At 45.1% G+C, this 25,364-nt stretch overlaps 1 pseudogene; it reads left to right on the forward strand.

The window, feature by feature from the left end:
- LOC139159994 (zinc finger protein 850-like) overlaps positions 1-12,922 on the forward strand; it is a 38,552-nt pseudogene extending 25,630 nt beyond the window's left edge.
- Positions 12,923-25,364: the final 12,442 nt, after the last annotated feature.

The following is a 25,364-nucleotide window of genomic DNA, read 5'->3' on the forward strand; positions in this document are numbered from 1 at the left end:
CGCCCCCACCCCCGCGGGCTGGCAGGGGGATGGGGAGCACGCGCCCATGGAAAAGGGTGCGTGGGGGGTATTTGGGGGACACGCGCATGCGTGCAGCTTACAAGGAACAGTGCTCCTCAGGGACCTGTCAACCAGACAATGTTGTTTGGCGGGGCCCAGGGGAAGAGCCTTCTCTGTGGGGGGGCTGGCTTTCTGGAATCAGCTCCCTCCGGAGATTCACATTTTCCCCACCCTCTTTGCCTTCCGAAAAAGTTTAAAAACCTATTTATGCCGCCAGGCCTGGGGCCATTAGATCCGAGCCCCCTGACCAACGAGTGTTTTAGTGTATCTCCTCCCCCTCCCCAGTCCTTTCCGGGGAAAGTGAGGGACATGCCAGGAGCCCCTCTTTCTCTGGCGGGCACTCTTTTGGCCGGGAAGGTGAGAGCAAACAAGAGGCAAATGCACACACACACACACACACACACACTTATTTATTTTATTTATTTTATTTTATTTTAATTTATTTTATTATTTTATTTTATTTTATTATTTTATTTTAATTTATTTATTTATTTTTATTTTATTTTTTTGATTTGATTTGATTTGATTTGTATGCCGCCCCTTTCCGTAGACTCGGGGCGGCTCACAACATAATAAAAATAGTTCATGACAAATCTAATAATTTACAATTTAAAATATTTTAAAAACCCCATTATTAAGCAGACATACACGCAAGCATACCATACATAAATTGTATAGGCCCCGGGGAGATATCTCAGTTCCCCCATGCCTGACGACAAAGGAGTTTGCGAAAGGCAAGGAGGGTAGGGGCAGTTCTAATCTCTGGGTGGAGCTGGTTCCAGAGAGTCGGGGCCGCCACAGAGAAGGCTCTTCCCCTGGGGCCCGCCAACCAACATTGTTTAATTGATGGGACCCGGAGAAGGCCCACTCTGTGGGACCTAATCGGTCGCTGGGATTTGTGCGGCAGAAGGCGGTCTCGGAGATATTCTGGTTCCTTCAGATGGGGGATATAGGCAAGGGCGGTACATTTAAATGCCCTGAAGGACACGGATTCTCCCCCGCCTCAGCTTCTTTCACAGGATGCAAAAGAAATCCCAGCTGACAGCCAAACCTCTACCTGGGCTGAGCTGCGCTTCCTTGACTTTTCCAAACATGCTGAATGCAAGAAATCTTTCTCTCTTCAAAACGTGGCCAGAAATGAGTGTTCATGAGAGTTTTGGAGTGAGAGGGGAAAGATTTCTTGTGTTCAGCCAAAGGGTGCTTTGTGTTACATACACTGTTGCCCTCTGCTCACTGCCAAGAAAGAGGGGGGCAAGAAGGTGTGAACCCGGCTGCTTCTGCTACTGAACTTGGCTAGAAGTTTGGCTGTCAGCTTTTCCTCAGGCAGCCCTCAAGAGTTTATTCCTCCTACCACCAGAGGGGGTCAGTGGACACACCAGGAACATGATGAAACTACACGGCTCATGTAGAACATGTGGCCTACCCCACCCTGTTCCCTTCTGCCCTGCCCAACTTGCTACCCCCAAACTGCCTCCCACCGCTGTTGTGAGTGCTCCTTCTCCACCTCAGGTGATGTCAGATTCGGAAGAGGATGAGCCAGGCCTCTCTGGATACCTTGGGCCAGGGGAGGTTGCCAGCTGATGCAGAGAGTGAGAGTGAGGGAGAAAGTGACCTGCGTGAACCCGAGGAGCCACTAGAGGGGGCTGATATGACAATGGGGGAGTGATCCCACTCAGAGGATGAGGAAGACATTAGAGTGGATAATCCGTGGATAGATCTCGATATAGGAGATTGCTGAGAAGGCAAGAGGAATGGCATAGTAAAAGGTATTAGTTTAGAGCCTTAGCTCTTTGGGGTGTGATGTCACTTCCAGGCAGTATAAAAGCAAAGGACTTTGGGTAATTGGGTGTGGTGTTTCAACGCTGTTCAACGGAACAGGTTTTAGAGAGGGGGGCTGCATGAAAAAGGCTTCAAACCCATGATTCCTAACTCATTAAAAGGCATTGTCTCCTGGATTATGTCTCTCCAAGATTTCGGTGAGCTGATTTATACTCTTGAATGATAAATGGACTTTATTATCTAAGGAATGCCCATTAGGCCGAGTTTAGCGCCTTTCCCAGACTTTGTTGGTGTTTCACTCCAGAAACAGAAATAACTCCCTTTTCCTTGCCATTCAAATCTGGTTTTCTCTGTGTGTGATTTTATCAATGAAGACTGTGATTTTTACCATGAAATAAGGGACATTTGAGTCAGTGGGTTTGCTCCGAGTGGCCATGGACAGAACAATCACGAGATGGGCATCTTACCGGTTCTGGAGTTTGGCAACTCTGTGTGTCTGCCAGCTGGTCTCTTTAGGGAAAAAAAGCTTGCAAAATACAGAAATTCTTCTTGCAAGGGCAAGCAATTAACAACTCACAGCGAGAAGAGCAGCGGCCCCCAAACTACGGCCCGCTAGCCGCTTGCGGCCTGTTGAGGCCATTTATCCGGCCCACGGATGAGTGACAGGAGCACAGGATGCTGCCTTTCCTTCTCCCACCACCTGTGTCTACCACCGGCACCTCCTGCTAAGCTGGTGGCCATTGGGTGGGAACTGCCACTTCCCTCCTGGCAGCCCAGCAGGCGGCCATAGAAAGTGCAGAGATTATTGCCGCCACCTCTGCCTCCACTCAGGGAGCCACCGTGGTCACTGTGCCTTTTCCTCTTGCTCAGCTCGACCACTGTGTCTCCCTGAGTGGAAGCAGAGGCGGTGACAATAATCTCTGCACTTTCTACGGCCGCCTGGCTTTGCTGTCCAGAGAGAAGTGGCAGCTCCTGCCTGAGGAACCCACGGCCAGGGCCGCCGACACAGGCAGTGGGAGAAGGAAAGGGAGATGCGGCCACCCCGCCCGCCACGGATGGGCTGCTGCCGAGCCTCCCCGCCATCCCCCCCCCAGGCGGGCTGGCAGAACCAGAAAAACCTTCGCCAGCCTCCGCACTTTCCTTGTCGCTCCCCGACACAGGCAGTGGGAGGAGGAGAGGGAGCAGCGGCTGCTCCCGCGGCCGAGCCTCCCAGTTGCGGTTTCTGGGAGAGACTCTCACCCTCCCCCCAGGCGCATGGCAGGCTGGCAATGGGAGCGTTCTCCCCGGTGCCAACAATGGAGCGACTGAGCGCGCTCTTCTTCCTCTGGGTCGGCGCCGCCTCGGAAGCAGGTGAGAGAGGCAGTGCAGGTGCCCGCCACCAACAGAGAGAGAGAGAGAAGAAAGGAAGAGAGAAAGAGAGAACAAGAGAGAGAGAGAAAGAGAGAGAGAGAGAGCCAGAGCAAAAGAGAGAGAGCAAGGAAGAGAAAGAAAGCAAGAGAAAGAGAGCAAGAGAGAGAGAGCAAGAGAGAGAGAGAAAAAAAACAAGGGAGAGAAAGAGAGTGAGAGAGAAAGAAAGAGACAGGGATATATATATATATATATATATGTTTTTCTTATGTCGGATCACCCTGGTATATTTACAATGCAGAGTTCACCAGATCGAATCCCAGTAAAGAAAGGGTGTGGCTAGCTGATGAGGCCTAATAAGGCCGAAATGGGACCATCCTAGTCTCCCTTAATTTTAAAATTCCAGCTAAAAAAACATTTAACATATATATATATATATATATATATATATATATATATCTCACATGTTTAAGCTGAATTTGAAAATTATACAAATATATATATTTGTAGATTTTCACGGGTACAGGTAGGACGGTCTTGGTATATTCGGGTTTCTTCCCGTGTAGGATTCCTGTATATATATTTTCCTATTTTTTTTGCCTAAGCTTTTTTTAAAAAAAATTCTCTCAACCTACATTCAAACAATACAGTGTACAGTGATCCCCCGATCATTGCGAGGGTTCCGTTCCAGGACCCCTGGCAATGATCGGGTTTTCGCGAAGTAGCGCTGCGGAAGTAAAAACATCTGCGCATGCGCAGATGGTGTTTTTACTTCCGCAGCGCTAGCGAGGAGCCGGACTCAGCTGGGAAGCGGCGCTGGGGTTTCCCCACCGCCCACGCAAACTCCTCGCTACCGCTCGCCCGCCCTTCACCCGCTCACCCCGCTCACTCGCGCCGCTTCCCAGCTGAGTCCTGAAGCGAATTCTCAGCTGGGAAGCGGCTCGAGCGAACGGCGTGGGCGGGAGAAGGGCGGGCGAGCCGCGGGCGCGCGGGCAGGCAGGCTGCGGACAAGCCGTTCGCTCGGGCCACTTCCCAGCTGAGTACTCAGCTGGGAAGCGGCCCGAGCGAAGTGGCAGCAGCGAGGAGTTTGCGTGGGCGGTGGGGAAACTCCTCGCTGATGCCCGCCAAGAGGGGGAAGACCTAGGGAAGCCGCCCAGCAGCTGATCTGCCCGGCGCCATCTACGCATGCGTGCCCATAGAAAAAAAAGGGTGCGCATGCGCAGATGGTGTTTTTACTTCCGGGTTGCAAAATTGCCATATAGCCATTTCGCAATGATCGGGGTCGCAATACCCGGGGGATCACTGTACCATCTAATTTTCCATGAACAAAATGAGGTATTTTGTTAGTAACTAATATCAATTATCAAAAAAGTTGCAAACGGTTTTTTTTCTAATGTTGTCTTCCAGGTACCTACTTTTCCCTCCTTATTGTTCCTTCAAAAAGTACAACACCAATTATATTTCTAACTTATTAATCATTATACCAAAGTGCTTCCTTCTTTCTTTATACATTTTTCTATAAACCAAGAAAACCCTGTATAGCAATCAGTTAAGAAAAGAAAATGAAAAACAAAACATAAACACATATGAATTTCAGACTTCTTCCCACCCCTCTAAATAGTACGTTCCCATTTTGTTTTTTACTTTAAAATAAGGTATGTGCAGTGTGCATAGGGATTCGTTCATAGTTTTTTTTTTTATAGTCCGGCCCTCCAACAGTCCAAGGGACAGTGAACTGGCCGCCTGTGTAAAAAGTTTGGGGACCCCTGGAGAAGAGTTTCTGTACTGTGCAAGGTGTTTTTTCTGTAAAGAGACCAGCCAAGAGACAGACAGAGCTGTCAAACTTCAGTACTGATAAGATGCCCACCTCGCACCCTACCCCCACCCCACTATGCCTGCCCTACCACCCCAAATTGCATTCTATCATGCAACGGGCCCCTGTCTTATTTTCAGGGAAACACGGTATTTACAATTATATAATCTACCGTATATACTCGAGTATAAGCCGACCCGAGTATAAGCCGAGGCACCACTTTTTGGCACAAAAACTGGGAAAACTTATTGACCCGAGTATAAGCCGAGGTTAGAAAATGCAGTGGTTACTGGTAACTTATAAAAATGGAAACCAATAAAATTACATTAAATGAGACATCAGTAGATTAAATGTTTTAGAATATTTATTTTAAAGAGGGTAAACAATATTTATTTCAAAGTGGGTAAATAAAAGCAATCTGATATTTACAATAAATTAAATTAAATTAAATAAATTAAAAAGTAAAAAAAGTAGTTCAATCAGCAACCAAGCTAAAACCTATGAGTCAAAATCCCTCAAAACAGTATTTTAGAGACTTAATTTTTCTCTCTATAATCCAATGATAAAGTAGAGAGAAGAACAAAACAATATTTTTTCAAATTCAAATTGCACAATAATTTCACAAAATTCTTTTTCCCATCTAAGAATAAAAGATTTTCAGAGACATAAAAATTGCATAACATTCTACCAAACTACCCCAAGCCATGCAGCCAAGTTAATTACTGAGTAAATTTATGTACAGGATTGCATATTAAATCAACTCTTTATTCTGAGTTAAGCCTTACAGATTTCAATAGGACTTACTTACAGGCAACTGCACAGATGGACTGCAGTTTTAAGCATATCTATCAGCAAGTTCCCAAAAAACTGAGACTTATTCTGAGGTAAATCCACACAGAAATAACAATAGATTTAAATCCAAGAGGTAAATATTAATATTATTTTAACACTAAAACAATGCTAAGTGAGTACAGAAATGCTAAACATCTTAAGTATTCATGAATCTCTATGGGGTAGAAGAAAGCAGCATAATGTATCTTATTTTTACAATCTACTGGCAGGCTAAAATTAGTACGATTGTATATTGCTTGTACCATAACAAATCTACAGAATGAATCCAACAAAGCCCTTAAAAAGTACTCAATTCCTTTTTCTTTTTCTTCTACCCTTCTTCCTTCTCTCTCTCTCTCTCTGTCTCGCTCTCTGTGTCTCTTGAGAGAGAGGGGGGAGGGAGGGGGGAACTTTATCAAAGTTCTATAGAAAGGAGACTTTGAAAAAAAGCAGAGAGAGAACTTACCTCAAAATCTAATCAGGGAATTAGTGCAGTAATTGTACGAGCTGGAAACTTTGCTGGACCCGGGGAAGGGAAGGCAGCTGCAAGATGCCGACAGGAGCTCCAAGAGGGAAGTAAAAGGGGGCTCCGAGTGACGCGGCTGTGGGAAGGGTAGGGCAAAGTTGCCAGCCAACTGCTCCGACGGCGTGTGAGAGAGGAACAGACGATGCGAAGGTGGGGGGGGGACTCATGAAGCAGGAATCCCCTCCCCCCTGACTTCGCATCGTCTGTTCCTCTCTCACACGCCGTCGGAGCAGTTGGCTGGCAACTTTGCTGCGTCACTCGGAGCCCCGTTTTACTTCTCTCTTGGAGCTCCTGTCGGCGCCTTGCAGCTACCTTCCCTTCTCCGATCCAGCAAAGTTGCCAGCTAACTGCTCCGACGGCGTGCGAGAGAGGAACAGACGATGCGAAGGTGGGGGGGGGACTCATGAAGCAGGAATTCCCCCCCCCCACCTTCGCATCGTCTGTTCCTCTCTCCCACGCCATCGGAGCAGTTGGCTGGCAACTTTGCTGGACCGGAGAAGGGAAGGTAGCTGCAAGGCGCCGACAGGAGCTCCAAGCAGGAAGTAAAAGGGGGCTCCGAGTGACGCGGCTGTGGGAAGGGTAGGGCAGCTGCCTTCCCTTCTCCGGTCCAGCAAAGTTGCCAGCCAACTGCTCCGACGGCGTGGGAGAGAGGAACAGACGATGGGAAGTCAGGGGGGAGGGGATTCCTGCTTCATGAGTCCCCCCCCACCTTCGCATCGTCTGTTCCTCTCTCCCACGCCGTCGGAGCAGTTGGCTGGCAACTTTGCTGGACCAGAGAAGAGAAGGTAGCTGCCCTACCCTTCCCACAGCCGCGTCACTCGGAGCCCCCTTTTACTTCCTGCTTGGAGCTCCTGTCGGCGCCTTGCAGCTACCTTCCCTTCTCCGGTCCAGCAAAGTTGCCAGCCAACTGCTCCGACGGCGTGCAAGAGAGGAACAGACGATGCGAAGGTGGTGGGGGGGGACTCATGAAGCAGGAATCCCCTCCCCCCTGACTTCCCATTGTCTGTTCCTCTCTCCCACGCCGTCGGAGCAGTTGGCTGGCAACTTTGCTGGACCGGAGAAGGGAAGGTAGCTGCAAGGCGCCGACAGGAGCTCCAAGCAGGAAGTAAAAGGGGGCTCCGAGTGACGCGGCTGTGGGAAGGTAGGGCAGCTGCTGGGCTCCCGCGGTGCGCCCTCTTGTGGTCACCCGGCGCCCTCTTGTGGTGACCCGAGTATAAGCCGAGGTCGGGTTTTTCAGCCCATTTTTGGGGCTGAAAAACTCGGCTTATACTCGTGTATATAAGGTATTCCCAGCACTTCAAGATATATTTGATGATAGTCCTTTGCATTCCGAGGAATACTTGATTGGTCCAATTAAACAACTGAATTTGAATGGATATTTGAACATGAACCTTGGTAGTCTTCTATGATCATAAAAAATGCAAGTGATTAGTATTGGGGCATGCTTGTATTTTCATTGTAAAATCTGTACATTTTCTTTTTTTACATCATCTCTAACTATTTTGTAAACTTTGACTCTTACAGACAAAAGATGGCAATAAGAGCACTCGGGACAATTGTAAATAAGAAGCAACATTGAAAAGGGAAGAAAATCAAGGAAAAAATCAAAATATTTTCCATTTCCTTCATTCATTTCTCCTCCACCTCCAGCAGCTGTTAGACAAGAGAGAGAAAATCAAGAAAGATTTCAAGCTTGAATAAGCAGATTATCCAGAACTCAAGGAAAAGTTACAAGAAAAGTAAAAGGAGATTATTTTTCAATCAGCAAAAAAAAGAGGAAATATCTGGAAGTCAGTGGGGAGGAACAGATCAATAGTAAAGCCACGTAGAGCAGACAGGAATGCAGGCCTCTCCCTGCGAGGAAGAAAATGGCTTGAATGAAAACAGCACCAAACAAGGCATTGTCCATATTTTTGATAATCTCACCAGTAGAAAAGCGAAATGGATTTGCATATTGTGGAAAAATAAGAGATTACAAATCACAGTTGTTTCTGCAACGAGGAGCTAGACAGGAGAAAAGCCATACACACTGGTCAGAACATCTCCCTTGTGATTCTTGGGAGCAACCACACAAGAGGGAAGCCACAAAAGTGCTCTCAATATGACTGTGGGAAAAGTTTTAGTGATATTTCCAACCTGTTGAAACACCAGAGGACTCACACACGAGAGAAACTCTTTGAATGTCCTGACTCTGAGAAATCTTTTAGTCATAATTCCACCCTGGTGAGACACCAGATGACTCACACAGGAGGGAAATCATTTGAATGTCCTGACTGTGGAAAAAGTTTTAGTCAGAGTTCCAGCCTAGTGAAACACCAAAGGATTCATACAGGAGAGAAACCCTTTGAGTGTTCTGACTGTGGGAAAAGTTTTAGTGATAATTCCAACCTGGTGAGACACCAGAGGATTCACACAGGAGAGAAACCCTTTGATTGTCCTGAATGTGGGAAATGTTTTAGTCGTAATTCCAGCCTAGTGAAACACCAGAGGACTCATACAGGAGATAAACCCTTTGAATGTCCTGAATGTGGGAAAAGTTTTAGTCAAAGTTCCAACCTGGTGCAACACCAGAGGACTCACACAGGAGAGAAACCCTTTGAATGTCCTGAATGTGGAAAAAGTTTCAGTCATAGTTGCCACCTGGTGAAACACCAGAGGACTCACACAAGAGAGAAACCCTTTTATTGTTCTGACTGTGGGAAAGGATTTATTGATAATTCTACCCTTGTGAGACACCAGAGGACTCACACAGGAGTGAAACCCTATGAATGTCCTGTCTGTGGGAAAAGTTTTAGTCAGAATTCCGGCCTGGTGAAACACCAGAGGACTCACACAGGAGAGAAACCCTATGAATGTCCTGACTGTGGGAAAGGTTTTATTGATAATTCTACCCTTGTGAGACACCAAAGGACTCACACAGGAGGGAAACCCTTTGAATGTTCTGATTGTGGGAAACGTTTTAGTGATATTTCCAACCTGGTGCAACACCAGAGGACTCACACAGGAGTGAAACCCTATGAATGTCCTGTCTGTGGAAAAAGTTTTAGTCAGAATTCCAGCCTGGTGAAACACCAGAGGACTCACACAGGAGAGAAACCCTTTGAATGTCCTGACTGTGGGAAACGTTTTACCCAGAATTCCATCCCGGTGCAACACCAGAGGACCCACACAGGAATTTATCCCTTAGAATGTCCTGACTGTGGAAAAGGTTTTAGTCAGAATTCCAGCCTGGAGAAACACCAGAGGACTCACACAGGAGAGAAACCCTTTGAATGTCCTGACTGTGGGAAAAGCTTTAGTTGTAATTCCATACTTGTGACCCACCAGATTATTCACACAGGAGAGAAACCCTTTGAATGTCCTGACTGCGGGAAAAGATTTTGTCAGCGGTCCGACCTGGTTAAACACCATAGGACTCACACAGGGGAGAAACCCTTTGAATGTCCTGACTGTGGGAAAAGATTTTGTCAGCGGTCTGACCTGGTTAAACACCAGAGGACTCACACAGGAGTGAAACCCTATGAATGTCCTGTCTGTGGGAAACATTTTAGTCAGAATTCCATCTTGGTTAAACACCGGAGGATTCACACAGGAGAGAAACCCTTTGATTGTCCTGACTGCGGGAAAAGATTTTGTCAGAGGTCCGACCTGGTTAAACACCAGAGGACTCACACAGGAGAGAAACCCTTTGATTGTCCTGACTGCGGGAAAATATTTTGTCAGAGGTCCGACCTGGTTAAACACGAGATGACTCACACAGGAGAGAAACCCTTTGAATGTCCTGTCTGTGGGAAAGCCTTTATTGATAATTCCACCCTTCTAAGACACCAGAGGACTCACACAGGAGAGAAACAGTTTGAATGTCCTGACTGTGGGAAATGTTTTAGTCAGAGTTCCAACCTGGTGCAACACCAGAGGACTCACACAGGAGTGAAACCCTATGAATGTCCTGTCTGTGGAAAAAGCTTTAGTCAGAATTCCAGCCTGGTGAAACACCAGATAACTCACACAGGAGAGAAACCCTTTGAATGTCCTGACTGTGGGAAAAGCTTTAGTCAGAATTCCAGCCTGGTGAAACACCAGAGGACTCACACAGGAGAGAAACCCTTTGAATGTCCTGACTGTGGGAAACGCTTTAGTCAGAATTCCATACTTGTGACCCACCAGAGGATTCACACAGGAGAGAAACCCTTTGAATGTCCTGACTGTGGGAAACGTTTTAGTCATAATTCCAGCCTTAGGAAACACCAGACTACTCACACAGGAGAGAAACCATTTGAATGTCTTGACTGCGGGAAAAGATTTTGTCAGCGGTCCGACCTGGTTAAACACCAGAGGACTCACACAGGAGAGAAACCCTTTGAATGTCCTGACTGTGGGAAAAGGTTTAGTGATAATCCCAACCTGGTGCAACACCAGGGGACTCACACATGAGAGAAACCCTTTGAATGTCCTGACTGAAAAGCTTTAGTCACAGTTCTCACCTGGTGCAACACCAGAGGAGTCACACAGGAGAGTACCTGTTAGAATGTCCTGATTGTGGTGAACCTTTTAGTCATTATTCCCATCTCATTATAGAGCAGAGATGTTTTTAAAAAATTATGAAGAGATTAAAAATTATCTCCGGGAAACTACTGGTGAAAAAAAAAGTAGAAATGAAGTTGGCATATAAAGATTATACAGAATACATGATGAGAAAAAAGGAAATTGAAGAAAAAGAAAACAAAGAATGAAAAGGAAACAGAAAAGAAAGAACAGACTGATAATGTTGGGATTCATAGTGACAAGAAAAATGAAAAGAAAATTGAAAATAATGAACAGATGATTGAACTGGGATTTACAGTGACATGAAAAGAAGAATAAGGGATAATTGTTTCCAGTAGAAGCAATTTAAAAATAAGAGGGGTAATAGGGAGAAGAGATTAGGAAAAACTAAGAATAGATTTACACCAACATCTTACATAAAAGGAAGGAAAAATTTTTGGAAGAAAAGGAATTATTCATATAGCAACAGTAGAAAGAAAAAGAATAAGTTAAGAAAAGAGGAGGGAAAGGGAAAATAGATAAGAAATGGAATTTGGGAGAGTTGAAAACAGAATGAATGATTGATAAGAGTTCTTTTTTCCTTCCCAGAATTAGAATAATTGTGCTATTACAATTGTGTCAACAATATTAGTTGCAGCCCTATTTGGACAGGGAGTCACTTCTCACAGTCACTCACGGCCTTATCACCTCGAGGTTCGATTACTGCAATGCTCTCTACAAGAGTGAAGAGTGTTTGAAGAGTGTTCAGAGACTGCAAATAGTGCAAAATGCAGCCACGCGAGCTATTCTGGGGCTCCCAAAATCTGCCCACATTTCAACAACACTCCATGAGCTACATCGGTTGCCAATTGGTCTCCGGGCACAATTCAAAGTGCTGGTTAAGATCTATAAAGCCCTACATGGGTCAGGACCAGACTATATACCTGGGATGCATGAGTCTTCTGCCTCATGCATCCCAGCGGCCGGCTAGGTCCACAGAGTTATCTTTTTTCAGGTCCCGTCAGCCAAACAATGTCATCTAGCAGGGCCTAGGGGAAGAGCCATCTCTGTGGCAGCCCCGGCCCTCTGGAATGAACTCCCCCCGTAGATATGTACCACTCCCTCTCACCTGGTCTTTCATATAGCTGTAAAGATCTTCTGGCAGAGGGCATGGGAACCGTGAGCCACGAGATTGTCCCAGTATTAAATTGAATTGGATGAATGTGGACGACTGCATAAGGGGTTTAAGATTTTTATTAATTTTGTATATGTTTTTTAAATAATTAGATTAGTTTTTAAAATAATTAGATTTCTCATATATATTGTTGTATTCACAATGTTGTACGCCACCTTGAATCGTTTCAAGAAGGGTGACATAGAAATCTAATGAATAAATAAAAGGCAAGTACTCATAATAGGAAATTTAATCCTTAAAGTAACCGATCCCACCATCTGTAGACCAGACAACCAATCCAGACAGGTATGCTGCCTCCCGGAGCCAAAATCCTAGGCATAGCGGAGAAAGTAACTGAAATAATAAAACCCACAGACTATTGCCCCCTACTATTACTCCATGTAGGAACGAATGATACAAAAAAGGTCATGAAAACAATGAGGGACTATGACCAGCTGGGCAAGAAAGTCAAAGACATAGGTGCACAAGTAGTTTTTTTGTCTATATTACCAATGAGAGGACAACATCCGGCAAGAGAACAAAGAATTCTACAAATGAACCACTGGTTAAAGGGTTGATGTTGCCAAAAATCTTTGGATTCCTGGACCACAGACTGCACTACCTCCAAGATGGGCTTTTGGCAAGGGATGGGTTACACCTTACTAAGACTGGGAAGAATGTCTTTGGAAAAAGATTGGCCCAACTTGTCAAGAGGCCTTTAAACTAAAATCAAGTGGTGAGGCTGACCAAACTACATGATCTCCAGGACCTAATACCAAGCAAGGACCTTTAGTAAGCCATGCAGATAACAAATTAAAGAGGGATGGGAAACAATGCAATTGTACAATAATAAATAACTTCCAGCAGACGAGGTTGGTAAATCCACAGTAACTGAATTTAAACATTCCTGGTATAAACATATCCATCCTAAGATAAAAATACAGGAAATAGTATAAGGGCAGACTAGAGATCTTTTTATGCCGTCAGTCTTCTATGTTTCTATAAAAAAGAATTCAAAAAATAACAATAAATAAAATCCCGTGACCCTAACAAAACCAATTATAACCCCCCCCCCCCCCCCAGAAAAAAACCCCAATCTAACAAACATCCATACCAAACAAACATGATTCGGGCACATCTGGTGTTAAAGTTCACAATCCCCAGGCCTGTCGACAAAGCCAGGTTTTAGCAGCTTTTCGAAAAACTAGTAGAGTGGGTATAGTGCGAACATTGGGGGGAGTTGGTTCCATAGAGTTGGGGAGGCAACAGAAAAGGCCCTCCCTCGTGGTCCCACCAACTTACATTGTTTAGTCGATGGGACCTGGAGGAGCCTGATTCTGTGTCATCCAATAGGCCTCTGGGAGGTATATGACAGGAGATGGTACTGCAAATAGTCAGGCCCTAAGCCACGTAGGGTTCTATAGTGATAACCAACACCTTGAACTGTGACCTGAGACTAACTGGTACCTAGTGCAGCAAGTAGAGTGTCGGTGTTATATGGACGTACCAAGGTACACCCATAAAAGCTAGCGTAGCTGCATTCTGGACTATCTGCAGTCTCCAAACATTCTTCAAGGTTAGCCCCGTATTGCAATAATCAAGACGGGAGGTAATGAGGGCCTTAGTGACTTTGCAGAAGGCCTCCTGGTCCAAATAGGGCTGTAACTGGTACACCAGGTGAACCTGGGCAAAGGTACCCCTGATCACAGCCGAAAGATTTTATTCAAGGTTTAGTTGTGGATCCAGGAGGACACCAAGTTATGAACCCTGTCTGAGGGGGATCAGAACCTCCGGCCCCCAGAGCAATGTGGATGGACAGATAGAACAGTTCTTCGGAGGAAATGCCCAGAGTCACTCGGTCTTGTCTAGGTTGAGTTTGAGCCTGCTAGCTCCCAGCCAGACCCTAATAGCTTCCAGGTACCGGCACATCACATCAACTGCTTCACTGAATTGGCGTGGGGTAGAAATATATAACTGGGTATTATCAGTGTAATGATGATACCTCACCCCATGCCAACGGATGATCTCACCCAGCGGTGTCATGTAGATGTTAAATATTAGAGGAGAGAGGACAGATCTCTGTGACATCCCACAAAGGAGAGGCCCAGGGGTGGATCTCTGCCCCCCCCCCTAACAACGACTGCAAGCAATTGGAGAGATAGGAGGAGAACCACCATAAAACGATGCCTTCCACTCCCAATCCCTGCAGCTATCACAGAAGGATACCATGGTCGATGGTATCGAAGGCCGCTGAGAGGTCAAGGAGCACCAGGATACAGGAATATCCCCTATCCTGGGCCTGCCAGAGATCATCCATCAGCGTGACCAAAGCGGTTTCCGTGCTTTGACCAATCCTGAAACCAGACTGAAAGTAGTCCAGATAATCAGCTTCGTCCAAGGACCATCAGAGCTGGAGTGCCACCACCTTCTCAACAACCTAGATGAAACCAACCAGGAGGGACACAGGTCCAGTATGCAGGTGGAGGAACTGACAGCTTCCAGCCCCTTAACATAAAAGAAAAATTATGACTACAATTTATAAATGGGCTTTTCAATGTGGACATTTTAGAATGTTATTAAGCGATGAATGGAAATGTAGTGATAAGATCAGAAATTGTTAAAATGTGGAAAACATGACAATAAAAAGAAAATAATGTTGGAAAGGCGATATAAAAAGGGGAAAGATATTAAAAAGTTAGGGCATTTGGAAAGGGCAGAATAAAAAAAGATATAAATTGAGGGAAGGAAATTAGGGCTATGGAAATCTCTACTGTGAACCACATAACAGATTAAGATTAGAAGAACTCAGGAAAGGACGCGGAGGAAGAGGAAGTAGGTAGGGAAGGGAGAGAGGTAGGGAAGAAGGTAAGAGGGAGAGAGGGAGAAAAGGTAGAGGGAAGAGTGGGAGATAGAAGGAGGGGAGTAACATGAAATATAGAAGAAAACAGATGGGAGATAAAAGTAACGGTGCAAATTTAGTATATTTATTATATATTGGAAAAATGTAAACATTTGTCAAATGATGATATAGTATATGTATAAATGTAAGGTTGGTGAAAAAAATAAGAAAAATAAATACATGTCCTATATGTGGGAAAGGTTTCAGTCGCATTTGCAACCTCGTGGCACACCAGAGGATTAACACAGGAAAGAAACCATCTGACTGTCATTTTGGTGGAAAAGATTTGAGTTATAATTCCAGCCTGCTGAAACACCAGAGGTCTCACACAGGAGAGAATCTCTTTGAATGTCCTGACTGTGGGAAATGTTTCAGTCAAAATTCCCACCTGTTGACACACCAGAGGACTCGCACCATGGAAAAATCTTTGAAATGTCCAATCTGTGGACATTAGTTCAAGCATTAATAGCACATTTACCTAATCCCAAATTTAAAAATTATTTCAACCCCTCTAACATTTAGCCAATTAATACTTACCTACACTTCTTACTTAATCATTAATCTTAAATTTCAGTCAATTTGAGAAAAGAAAAAAAGGAAAAATTCTAAATATTATCTATTTTCAATCAATTAAAAATCATTAACATCATTAATCTTCCCAACAATTCTAAATGCAATTCCATTTATGCATTAATCCAAATCAGTATCACCTACTACATATTATAATCAATACTTCCAACTTTATTAAAACTGATAAGCAATTCCTAAATTCATATATCTAAATAGAAAAAATAAAGTTAAAAAAGAGCAAACAAAACAATACAAGCTTAATCAACCCTTCTCAAACTCCAATTTCTTTAATCTGAGCAGAACTTTGAACCAAACCCTTTTATTTTTTTTGTATCCCCTGCTGGTTGCAGTTCATCATCTCATCATTAAATAATTATGTAATTAGGTCCTCCATATTTTCATTGTATTGTAAATCTTTGCATTGTTTAACATACTGTTTGTTTATGAAAATATAGCATATGTATACTATACAGTATTCCCTTCAATTTTCGTGGGGGATGCATTCCGAGACTGCCCGCGAAAGTCGAATTTCCGCAAAGTAGAGATGCGGAAGTAAATACATTATTTTTTGCTATGAACAGTATCACAAGCCTTCCCTTAACACTTTAAACCCCTAAATTACAATTTCCCATTGCCTTAGCAACCATTTAGATTATTACTCACCATGTTTATTTATTAAAGTTTATTTAAAAAAATATTTATTAAAGGCGGATGAAAGTTTGGCGATGACGTATGACGTCATCGGGCGGGGAAAAACGTGGTATAGGTAAAAAACCCGCAAACTATTTTTTAATTAATATTTTTGAAAAACCGTGGTATAGACGTTTCGCGAAGTTTGAACCTGTGAAAATCGAGGGACCACTGTATACAGTATTGAGTAGAACTGAGTTAATTATATTAGTCTGGCCCTCTAAAACATCCCAATTTCACATGCGGCCCCATGGCAAAATTAATTGCTTGCCTTAGAGTGTTTGGCCTGATGGTGCTCCCATGCAGGGCCGCCGATAGGCCGGTACTACTGGTAGTGGCGTCAGGGGCCCGGCCAAATTGACAAATGGGGGGTCCCGGACGGTTTTGCCAGCCCCCTGGCGCCCGCAGTAATTTGTGCCCAGTGAGCAACGCTGACGCCGAGCTCCAGCTCCTTGCTCGCACAGGCGCAGTACCGGCCCTCTCTTGAAGCGTGCGGCGAAGGTAGGAGCCCCTTTGGGGTGGCGGCGTTGGGGAACGAGGCTTGGGCGGCCAGGGCGTTCCCTATAGCTGTAGGCTGCGCATGCCTTAGCCAGCGCACCCCAAAACGCCCCCCGGCCCCGCACACCCTTTTCAAAGGGCGCGCACGCCGCGGCCGCCTCCAGCCCCCTGTGCCTCTAGCCCCCTCGTGCCCCTGGCTACTTGCCGCTGCCCCCTGCATGCCCGCCCGCCCACCCGATCCGCCTCTCTTTCTCCTCCGCCGGCAAAGGTTTTTCTTGCCGAAAAAGAAAGAAAGCCTTTGCCGGCTTTCCCCCCCCCCCCTTAATTTGAATGTTCCAGGCGGGCTGGCAGGGACATTGAAAATCACTTTTGTCAGCGTCCAGAGAACGAGAGAGAGTGAGAGCGACAGAGCAATATAGAGAGAGAGAGAGAAAGAGGGGGGGGGGAGAAACAGATAGCAAGAGAGAGAGAACGAGAGAGAGAAAGAATGAGAAAGAAAACGAGAGAGAAAGTGAGAAAAAAAGAGAGAGCAAGAGGTGGAGAGATAGAGAAAGAGTGGGAGAGAGAGAAAGAGAAAGAAAGAAAAAGATGAGAGAGGAAGGAAGAGAGAGAGGAAGAAAGCAAGATAGAGAAAGAAAGAAAGAGATGAGAGAGGAAGGAAAAGTGAGAGGAAGGAAGATAGTGAGAGAGAGAGGAAGAAAGCAAGATAGAGATGAGAGAGGAAGGAAGCAAGATAGAGAAAGAGAAAGAAAGAGATGAGAGAGGAAGGAAGAGAGAGGAAGAAAGAGAGAGAGAAGAGTGGAAGGAAGACAGAGAGAAATGATAGAATAAAGGGGAGAAAAAAGAGAAATGAGAAAATGATTGAGGCAGAGAATGACAGGAAAAAGAGAGGTGACTCTTGAACATCCAGGTTCTAATTGGACTTGAAAATCAGAAGTAGGGGAAGTGTTCTCATTCAGAACAAGCAACTTGAGAGGGCAAAACATCCAGGTTCTAATTGTACTTGAAAATCAGAAGTAGGGGAAGTGTTCTCACTCAGAACAAGCAACTTGAGAGGGCAAAACATCCAGATTCTAATGGGACTTGAAAATCAGAAGTAGGGGAAGTATTCTCATTCAGAACAAGCAACTTGAGAGGGCAAAACATTAAGATTCTAATTGTACTTGAAAATCAGAAGTAGGGGAAGTATTCTCATTCAGAACAAGCAACCTGAGAGGGCAAAACATCCAGGTTCTAATTGTACTTGAAAATCAGAAGTAGAGGAAGTGTTCTCACTCAGAACAAGCAACTTGAGAAGGCAAAACATCCAGGTTCTAATTGGACTTGAATATCGGAAGTAGGGGAAGTATTCTCATTCAGAACTAGCAACTTGAGAGGGCAAAACATCCAGCGTCTAATTGGACTTTAATATCAGAAGTAGGGGAGGTGTTCTCACTCAGAAGTAGCAACTTGAGAGGGCAAAATATCCAGGTTCTAATTGTACTTGAAAATCAGAAGTAGGCGAAGTATTCTCATTCAGAACTTGCAACTTGAGAAGGCAAAACATCCAGGTTCTAATTGGACTTGAAAATCAGAAGTGGGGGAGGTGTTCTCACTCAGAACAAGCAACTTGAGAGTGCAAAATATCCAGGTTCTAATTGGACTTGAAAATCAGAAGTAGGGGAAGTGTTCTCATTCAGAACTAGCAACTTGAGAGGGCAAAACATCCAGCGTCTAATTGGACTTGAATATCAGAAGTAGGGGAGGTGTTCTCACTCAGAACTAGCCACTTGAGAGGGCAAAACATCCAGGTTCTAATTGTACTTGAAAATCATAAGTGGGGGAAGTGTTCTCATTCAGAACAAGCAACTTGAGAGGGCAAAACATCCAGGTTCTAATTGTACTTGAAAATCATAAGTGGGGGAGGTGTTCTCACTCAGAACTAGCCACTTGAGAGGGCAAAACATCCAGGTTCTAATTGGACTTGAAAATCAGAAGTAGGGGAAGTGTTCTCATTCAGAACTAGCAACTTGAGAGGGCAAAACATCCCGCGTCTAATTGGACTTGAATATCAGAAGTGGGGGAAGTGTTCTCATTCAGAACTAGCCACTTGAGAGGGCAAAACATCCAGGTTCTAATTGGACTTGAAAATCATAAGTGGGGGAGGTGTTCTCACTCAGAACTAGCCACTTGAGAGGGCAAAACATCCAGGTTCTAATTGGACTTGAAAATCAGAAGTAGGGGAAGTGTTCTCATTCAGAACTAGCAGCCTGAGAGGGCAAAACATCCCGGTTCTAATTGGACTTGAAAATCAGAAGTAGGGGAAGTGTTCTCATTCAGAACTTGCAACTTGAGAAGGCAAAACATCCAGGTTCTAATTGGACTTGAAAATCAGAAGTGGGGGAGGTTTTCTCACTCAGAACTAGCAACTTGAGAGGGCAAAACATCCAGGTTCTAATTGGACTTGAAAATCAGAAGTAGGGGAAGTATTCTCATTCAGAACTAGCAACTTGAGAGGGCAAAACATCTAGGTTCTAATTGGATTTGAAAATCAGAAGTAGGGGAAGTGTTCTCATTCAGAACTAGCAACTTGAGAAGGCAAAACATCCAGGTTCTAATTGGACTTGAATATCAGAAGTGGGGGAGGTGTTCTCATTCAGAACTAGCAACTTGAGAGGGCAAAACATCCAGGTTCTAATTGTACTTGAAAATCAGAAGTAGGGGAAGTATTCTCATTCAGAACTAGCAACTTGAGAGGGCAAAATATCCAGGTTCTAATTGGACTTGAAAATCAGAAGTAGGGGAAGTGTTCTCATTCAGAACTAGCAACTTGAGAGGGCAAAACATCCAGCGTCTAATTGGACTTGAATATCAGAAGTAGGGGAGGTGTTCTCACTCAGAACTAGCCACTTGAGAGGGCAAAACATCCAGGTTCTAATTGTACTTGAAAATCATAAGTGGGGGAAGTGTTCTCATTCAGAACAAGCAACTTGAGAGGGCAAAACATCCAGGTTCTAATTGGACTTGAAAATCAGAAGTAGGGGAAGTGTTCTCATTCAGAACTAGCAACTTGAGAGGGCAAAACATCCCGCGTCTAATTGGACTTGAATATCAGAAGTGGGGGAAGTGTTCTCATTCAGAACTAGCCACTTGAGAGGGCAAAACATCCAGGTTCTAATTGGACTTGAAAATCATAAGTCGGGGAGGTGTTCTCATTCAGAACTTGCAACTTGAGAAGGCAAAACATCCAGGTTCTAATTGGACTTGAAAATCAGAAGTGGGGGAGGTTTTCTCACTCAGAACTAGCAACTTGAGAGGGCAAAACATCCAGGTTCTAATTGGACTTGAAAATCAGAAGTAGGGGAAGTATTCTCATTCAGAACTAGCAACTTGAGAGGGCAAAACATCTAGGTTCTAATTGGATTTGAAAATCAGAAGTAGGGGAAGTGTTCTCATTCAGAACTAGCAACTTGAGAAGGCAAAACATCCAGGTTCTAATTGGACTTGAATATCAGAAGTGGGGGAGGTGTTCTCATTCAGAACTAGCAACTTGAGAGGGCAAAACATCCAGGTTCTAATTGTACTTGAAAATCAGAAGTAGGGGAAGTATTCTCATTCAGAACTAGCAACTTGAGAGGGCAAAACATCCAGGTTCTAATTGGACTTGAAAATCAGAATTAGGGGAAGTGTTCTCATTCAGAACTAGCAACCTGAGAGGGCAAAACATCCCGGTTCTAATTGGACTTGAAAATCAGAAGTAGGGGAAGTGTTCTCATTCAGAACTTGCAACTTGAGAAGGCAAAACATCCAGGTTCTAATTGGACTTGAAAATCAGAAGTGGGGGAGGTTTTCTCACTCAGAACTAGCAACTTGAGAGGGCAAAACATCCAGGTTCTAATTGGACTTGAAAATCAGAAGTAGGGGAAGTATTCTCATTCAGAACTAGCAACTTGAGAGGGCAAAACATCTAGGTTCTAATTGGATTTGAAAATCAGAAGTAGGGGAAGTGTTCTCATTCAGAACTAGCAACTTGAGAAGGCAAAACATCCAGGTTCTAATTGGACTTGAATATCAGAAGTGGGGGAGGTGTTCTCATTCAGAACTAGCAACTTGAGAGGGCAAAACATCCAGGTTCTAATTGTACTTGAAAATCAGAAGTAGGGGAAGTATTCTCATTCAGAACTAGCAACTTGAGAGGGCAAAACATCCAGGTTCTAATTGGACTTGAAAATCAGAAGTAGGGGAAGTGTTCTCATTCAGAACTAGCAACCTGAGAGGGCAAAACATCCAGGTTCTAATTGGACTTGAAAATCAGATGTAGGGGAAGTGTTCTCATTCAGAACTTGCAACTTGAGAAGGCAAAACATCCAGGTTCTAATTGGACTTGAAAATCAGAAGTGGGGGATGTGTTCTCACTCAGAACTAGCCACTTGAAAGGGCAAAACATCCAGGTTCTAATTGGACTTGAAAATCAGAATTAGGGGAAGTGTTCTCATTCAGAACTAGCAACCTGAGAGGGCAAAACATCCCGGTTCTAATTGGACTTGAAAATCAGAAGTAGGGGAAGTATTCTCATTCAGAACTAGCAACCTGAGAGGGCAAAACATCCCGGTTCTAATTGGACTTGAAAATCAGAAGTAGGGGAAGTATTCTCATTCAGAACTAGCAACCTGAGAGGGCAAAACATCCAGGTTCTAATTGGACTTGAAAATCAGAAGTAGGGGAAGTATTCTCATTCAGAACTAGCAACCTGAGAGGGCAAAACATCCCGGTTCTAATTGGACTTGAAAATCAGAAGTAGGGGAAGTGTTCTCATTCAGAACTTGCAACTTGAGAAGGCAAAACATCCAGGTTCTAATTGGACTTGAAAATCAGAAGTGGGGGAGGTTTTCTCACTCAGAACTAGCAACTTGAGAGGGCAAAACATCCAGGTTCTAATTGGACTTGAATATCAGAAGTGGGGGAGGTGTTCTCATTCAGAACTAGCAACTTGAGAGGGCAAAACATCCAGGTTCTAATTGTACTTGAAAATCAGAAGTAGGGGAAGTATTCTCATTCAGAACTAGCAACTTGAGAGGGCAAAACATCCAGGTTCTAATTGGACTTGAAAATCAGAATTAGGGGAAGTGTTCTCATTCAGAACTAGCAACCTGAGAGGGCAAAACATCCAGGTTCTAATTGGACTTGAAAATCAGATGTAGGGGAAGTGTTCTCATTCAGAACTTGCAACTTGAGAAGGCAAAACATCCAGGTTCTAATTGGACTTGAAAATCAGAAGTGGGGGATGTGTTCTCACTCAGAACTAGCCACTTGAAAGGGCAAAACATCCAGGTTCTAATTGGACTTGAAAATCAGAAGTGGGGGAGGTGTTCTCACTCAGAACTCTCTCTTTCTCCCCCCTCTCCCTCTCTCTTTCTCCCTCTCCCTCCACTCACCCATCCCGGGGGTCTTTTTCGGACTTCCCAATCCAAGTCAGGCAGCCTTGCGGAACTCCTGCTGGTCTCTCATCCCCGAATCAGACAGGTAAACACGGCCCCCTCTTCCCTGGCCCGAAACCAGCGAAGGTCGGGGGAATTTCTGCGCAACCCCGGCCACTTTCAGGGTTAAATTCCTCTCCCCGCCCTCTCCGCACCTCCGAAGGGAGCAGGGCAGCGTTGCTGGGCTGGCCAATTCTGGGCGGGGGGCGAATTCCTCCCGGGGGGGTGGAGGTGTGGATGTGTGCGTGCGCCCGGAAGGCGTCCGAACTTTGCCCGGCGGAGCTCTGCAAACACGAGGCAGGGAGGGAGGGAGGCCGTTGCCCGGCCAGCGGGCACCAAACAGGGCAGGGCTCCATGGGAGGGGAGGGGGCCCCCCGTGTGGGTCCCCCCCGGCGGGCTCCGTCCGGTCGCGAAAAAGGGGGGCAGGGGTCTCTCGGCTGGGGCGGCGCTGGGGGCGCTCTGCACACACTCAGGGGGCCCGAAGCTGCGTGTGAAAGGGAAGGGGAGGGGGCACCTCGCGTGTGACCCCCGACGGGCTCGCCTGCCTGCCCTGCCTGCTGCTAGCCCCCAGGATTGGGCCATTCTCAGGCGGCATATTCGGCTGTGGCTACGTGGCCGGCTTTGTCCCGCGGGCTGGCACTGGCAGAGGCGACAGTGACGAATTTAGGGGGGAACGGGGGCGGATAGACAGGTTTGGCTACCTCCCCCCCTCGCCTTTCTTTTCCTCAGCCAGTTCCGCGGCACCGCTGAGCAGCCCCCGGGATCGGGTTGTTCCCGGGTGCGCCTTTTTTTTTTGGTAGCCCCCATAAACGGGCGTCCCCTGGGGCTAGGGGGCGTCTGTTCGGCAGTCCACCCGTTTTTCTCGCGGAGTGCCCCCCTCCCCGATACTCTGTCTCCTTACCTGGCCAAATTGGCGCCTCCCTCCCTTGCCGGAAGAGCTGCCCATCTAGCAGTCCCGCTGCCCCATTGCCCGGCAGGGGATGATTGGCAAGGGATGCCTCGGGGAAGGAGGGTGGGAAGGGAAGGAGGGAGCTGGTGGGGGTTTAGGAAAGGGGAGCCCCCCGGGCACGAGGGAACGCTGGCCGCGCGAGGCTCCGAGGCCAGCCTTGCAGCTCCTCGGCGGGAGGAGCCAAAAGCCACCGGGAGAGGACTGGGCTCAGCAGGAGAAGCGCCGGGCCCCCCCCCCATTATTCAATTTTCCCGGGCCCGGTACGCCCCTCCCAGTAATACCCGTCTATCGGCAGCCCTGACTGCCCTCTTTGCATTAGGACATCTAGTTTATATGGCGAGATCTCTAGATTGCAGTCCTTAGTTTGTAGCTTGCAGGCAGAAGTGGAAAGATTGTCCCAGCCACGTGCTGTAATGCAGCCATGTGTGCAGCCTCCACTTCCACAGCGCCCCCCGAGGAGGAGGGCTGTTTGGACAACTGTTGGTTCAGGAAGATTACGTGCAGTTGAACAAAAACATAACAATTTTGGTCTCTCTGTATCCAATTCCTATATGGTTCTTGCGGATTTAAATAGTAAGGATGTTGTAGATATTAGCAAGGCCCCTCAGGCGGAGAATGAGGGGATGTTCAAAGGAGAAGTTGTTGTAAATGAGGAGCATAGTGTCACCAAACCAAGTCCAGTTAGTAGAAATAAAGAGAGGACACATGTTCTTTCCCCCCCCCATATTTTTTTATTAATTTTCTTAAAATAACACACAGACTTACAAACATTCAACATAAAATTTGGGGATGTATCTTCCCCACTTTTCTCAAAAGTTTACGTGCAGATACAGAAAAAGGAATACATGGTTAAATGCGTAGTTCAATACTACTAATACAAAATATCTAATAAGGAAAAAGTGATATTATAATAATAATTTTAAAAAAATAGTTATACCTAATATAAAACCAAACAATCTTGTCAATTCTACATATATAAGCTAATTCTAATATTATTAATCTTACATAGAAACATAGAAGACTGACGGCAGAAAAAGACCTCAGGGTCCATCTAGTCTGCCCTTATACTATTTCCTGTATTTTATTTTACAATGGATATATGTTTATCCCAGGCATGTTTAAATTCGGTTACTGTGGATTTACCGACCACGTCTGCTGGAAGTTTGTTCCAAGGATCTACTACTCTTTCAGTAAAATAATATTTTCTCATGTTGCCCTTGATCTTTCCCCCAACTAACTTCAGATTGTGTCCCCTTGTTCTTGTGTTCACTTTCCTATTAAAAACACTTCCCTCCTGAACCCTATTTAACCCTTTGACATATTTAAATGTTTCGATCATGTCCCCCCTTTTCCTTCTGTCTTCCAGACTATACAGATTGAGTTCATTAAGTCTTGCCTGATACGTTTTATACTTAAGACCTTCCACCATTCTTGTAGCCCGTCTTTGGACCCGTTCAATTTTGTCAATATCTTTTTGTAGGTGAGGTCTCCAGAACTGAACACAGTACTCCACAGTACTCCAAATCTTCTGTTGTTGTTTTTTTCTTGTCTATCCATAGATAAACTTTGTTCCATGTTTCGTAATATTTCGTTTCTTCTTGATCATTTAAGCGTCTTGTCATCATATCCATTTCCGCGCAATCTAATATTTTTGTAATAACTTCCTCTTCTTTGGGGATATTTTCCCCTTTCCAGTTTTGCGCGTAACTAATCCTTGCCGCTGTAAAAATATGTATAATTAAGTACAAAATTTCTTTTTTATAATTTTGGTTAGTAATTCCTAGTAAGCAGAACTCCGGGGTAATTTCTATGTTTTGCTTTATAATCTCTTTTGTCATTTTCTCTATCATTCTCCAGTACGTTTTAGCTTTGTTACATGTCCACCATTGGTGGTAGTAGGATCCTATTTCTTTCTTACATTTCCAACACAAAGGTGATGTCTTGGGAAACATTTTTGCTATTCTACTTGGTGGGAGATGCCATCTATAAAACATTTTAATTTGATTCTCTTTTAAGGAAACTGATTTTGTCATTTTCCAATTATGCATCCAAACTTTCTCCCAGAGAGGACACATGTTCTTGTGGGTGACTCGATTGTCAGACGTGTTGATTTGGGACAGAGGAAGGATGTGGTGAAGGTGATGAGGTGTCTTCCAGGAGCAACTGCCCACAGGGACAGGAGGCGGATTACAAACATTGTCAAGGCTGTGAGTAAAGGTAATAAAGTTGATGTGGTGGTGCATCTTGG

Source organism: Erythrolamprus reginae, chromosome 2, assembly GCF_031021105.1.
Source record: "Erythrolamprus reginae isolate rEryReg1 chromosome 2, rEryReg1.hap1, whole genome shotgun sequence".
Classification (NCBI taxonomy): domain Eukaryota; kingdom Metazoa; phylum Chordata; class Lepidosauria; order Squamata; family Dipsadidae; genus Erythrolamprus; species Erythrolamprus reginae.